Source organism: Coenobita brevimanus, chromosome 57 (assembly GCF_032717465.1).
Source record: "Coenobita brevimanus isolate Jiangsu-jjx chromosome 57, ASM3271746v2, whole genome shotgun sequence".
Taxonomy (NCBI): domain Eukaryota; kingdom Metazoa; phylum Arthropoda; class Malacostraca; order Decapoda; family Coenobitidae; genus Coenobita; species Coenobita brevimanus.
In genome coordinates, this window is record NC_137010.1 from 22,498,595 (window position 1) to 22,502,475 (window position 3,881).

The 3,881-nt window shown below is 41.1% G+C and overlaps 1 non-coding gene across 1 annotated transcript; it reads left to right on the plus strand.

Moving 5' to 3' along the window:
* Nucleotides 1-375: 375 nt before the first annotated feature.
* LOC145402381 (5S ribosomal RNA) lies at nucleotides 376-494 on the plus strand. The gene has a single exon (XR_013897738.1). It is a non-coding gene; the product is annotated as a 5S ribosomal RNA (ribosomal RNA).
* The last annotated feature ends 3,387 nt before the right edge of the window (nucleotides 495-3,881 follow it).

The following is a 3,881-nucleotide window of genomic DNA, read 5'->3' on the forward strand; positions in this document are numbered from 1 at the left end:
TTAAGAGGAGCCTGTGGAGTCACATGGAGAGACAGGCTAACGAATGAGGATATAAAGGAGCGTTGTGGTGTGGATGTGGATGTGATAGGGAGCGTTATGAGGAACACACTGAGGTGGTTTGGCCATGTGGAGAGGATGGAGGGTGAAAGACTGACGAAGAGAGTGTATGTGAGTGAGGTGGAGGGGGGAAGAGGGAGGGGGAGGCTGAGGATGAGATGGAGGGATGGGGTGGAGAGGTATATGAGAGAGGGAGGTGTGAGTTGGGAGCAGGGCAGTGAAATGGAGGGGGACAGGGCGACTTGGGGGCGATTTGTTTGTGGCCACCCCAAACGGGATTGAGGCGTCTGGCAATAGATAGATATATATATATATATATAAAACGGCCATACCACGTTGAGTACACCACTTCCCGTCCGATCAGCGAAGTTAAGCAACGTTGGGTCTGGTTAGTACTTGGATGGGTGACCGCCTGGGAACACCAGATGCTGTTGGCATAACATTCTCCCTACGTGTCAAGTGGGGTTGGTGGAGGATTAGTGTCCCTCCCTGTAAAACAATTAACTCTAAGCCCTTGGCCACCCCGTTTGGGATACATGGCGTCTGGCAATGAATGAATGAATGAATATACATATATATATATATATATATATATATATATATATATATATATATATATACCAGTACATATATATGGATATATATATATATATTATTACCATATATATATAAAGAAGCGTTGTGGTGTGGATGTGGATGTGATAGGATGTTATGAGGAACACACTGAGGTGGTTTGGCCATGTGGAGAGGATGGAGGGTGAAAGACTGACGAAGAGAGTGTATGTGAGTGAGGTGGAGGGGGGAAGAGGGAGGGGAAGGCCAAGGATGAGATGGAGGGATGGGGTGGAGAGGTATATGAGAGAGGGGGGTGTGAGTTGGGAGCAGGGCAGTGAAATGGGGGGGGACGTGACAATGTGGAGGCGATTTGTTTGTGGTCACCCCAAATGGGATTGAGGCGTCTGGCAATAGATAGATAGATTACCATTTAAACACTAAGCTACCGTACTTCCCCTGCTCCCACATTCTCTGTCATTCTCACCCCCTGTCTCCTCCATTTCCTAGTTACTTTCTCTTCCCTACCCCCAGGGACTACTCAGTGATGCTTTGAATCCATGAGTTTGTGTTCCAAGGTTCACACACACACACACACAGACAGGAATGGCAATGCTAACTGATAAACTCGGGAGTGGAGCCAACTGTACATGTCTATATATAATACTAACATGAAGTTGTTTGGCTGCAAGATATTTATAGGAAACAGATGAAGATTATAATATGTGCACATTATGCGCATACCTGTGTCAAATTTTATTGTCTTCCGGGAAACCTCGGTACTTGGAATTTCTGTCGGTGGCTTCGTCTTCGCATGATTTAGGCTTCATAAATTAAGCTTTTTTTATAACTAATAGTCAGTACACTCTTTTCAGCATTTGCCATATGAAACATTAGTCTCTTTGATAACAAAAGTATAAGTGCTTTGAATTAAACATGCAGCAAGACTTCTGATGACACGTGATGAATGTTAATGGACAACTTGTCATTTTACGCATTCCAGTAAATTTTCTTCAGTACTTTATTTCCTAAATCATATATAGAAACTTGGTCTAATAAGCAATGATTACAGCACTGGAATTTTATGTACTCTTCATCACTAAATATCATGGAAGGCATTTTAGAAAATATATGACAATGTGACCCGGGAGTAGGTGATCAAGATCCTAATTAAATTACTTGGCAATTACTGGCAACTCCTCAGTTTGTGAATGCTCCCATTGGGCAAACTTTGTTTTAACACCTCATTCTATTAAGTTACTTCTGGTTCAATGAGACCTACCTACCTCCTACCATCTGGATGATGAGGATGAAGCACCATGGAAATTATATGGGTTATAAGGTTATAGCTAACCCTTCCAATCTGGAAAGTCTCTCCCAATCTGAACAAATTTATATGGAAAGAAAAATAAAAATAAAATAAAAAAAACATCCTCCAGCTGAAATACTTTATGAACAACTCACTCTACAGGATTTGCTTCGTGTACAAATATCTGAAGAACATGTAGCAATGCTAGGCTCCATGCCATAGGCTTCTGTCTGTAGGGTGGGGCCAAGACTTTTTGAAAACTGGAATAATGAGGTAATTACAGTAGTGTGATTTATGGCTCAACTCACATTCAGCTAATAGTTTTCTTTTTTGCATTTTTCCTCTTCTTGTCTACCTTCTAACTAATCCATTTTTAGGTAATAAACAGTCAAGATTATTATGATATGTACTATACAGTTTTCCCAGACAATGAATCTGAAGGTCCTGAATGATAAATCAATGGAGAAAGCTCAATTCACAAGGAACTATGAACAGCTCTTCCAACAACTTATCATCTAATGTATCAACCACAAAGGTCTGACTTACACCTCCTGTTGACTCTTCCTCTCCTAGCTGGGGGTGGCATTGTGGTGATGGCACAGTACTCACTCACATGGTGCACCTATGGTACTCGACCTGTTGAATGAAGCATATGTGAATGGACATACAGTTTTAATACCTCTTCCTCCCTATCTGAGGGCATATTACATTTCATAAATCATCCTTTAACTATTTTTTAATGTTTTCATTGATCTTTAGTCTCTCCCAAATACAGCAAAACCTCACTATATCAGACTAATTGGGGCCCAAGCCAATCTGAAAAAAGCGAGTCCAATAAAAGCGACATCTGGACTTCCCCCTGGACTTCCTCCTCCTTTTGTTATGCACAGAGGCTTACTTGTAATTGATGCTTTAATTCTTCTCTCTCTCTCTCTCTCTCTCTGCACTGGGCACTTCCATTTTACTTCACACATTTTTGTCTACGTTGTCATCTTCATCTTCACCTTCCTATTCATTTTTACCTTCATTTTCAGTTCACTCTGACATTCACATTCACTTTCATATTTACTTCTATGCTCACTTGCACATTCACCTTCACATTCACTTTCACTCATTTTGAATTTCCATTTCACCTTCACTTGCAACCTTACTTTCTCACTTTCACATTTACCTTTACAATTACTTTCATGCACCTTCACTTTTGCCCTCCCTACTTTTACTGTCACATTCACCTCCATTTTCACTCACACCTTCACCTTCACTTTCACATTCATGTTTTCCGTTATGGCCGTGCCAAGCCGAAGTTTTGGGTATGCGCCTTTCACGAAAATGCAATGTATAATGGCACCTTGGGAACAAAAGGCGCGGTTAACGTTTTGAGTATCCGTCCCTAGGTTGCTGAGCAACGCAAGCAAGTGTATCCAGATGCGAAGAAGGCTCCAGCTGGCAGCAATTACAAGCTATAAAACTGGGCTACAATGAGTGGGAGTTGAGTTCCCATGATACCCTCCCCAGTGAGGGGCTAATAATCTGCAAAGAGGGGGCATATTTGCCTAACATTACGCCATAATAGTGTAACTTTCAGAATGATGCGGCACCAGTTAAAATTGTCTAGTAAGCATGAAGATTTGTATACACCATTTTTTAATCAATGGGAACAAAGTCTGCAGCAGCTGAAGTAAATTTTTCAAGCTGAAAAATAAAGACCAACCTAAATTGACCACTTCACTTGCCATCCACTCACAAACTACTAAGGCAATCATACTGGAGAGACAATGGCTAGCAAGACTGCTGAGTTATCTAACAGATGTCTGTTGCATATGGAAACACAATCACCCACGTTAGGTGGGCTTCTCTTACAGATATTTTGTTTCATTCAAGAGTATCACGGTAGGAAACAGTCATATACCCGGTAATAGCAGAAATGAAAAAAAGTTGTAACATTAAACATTACTGCCTGAAA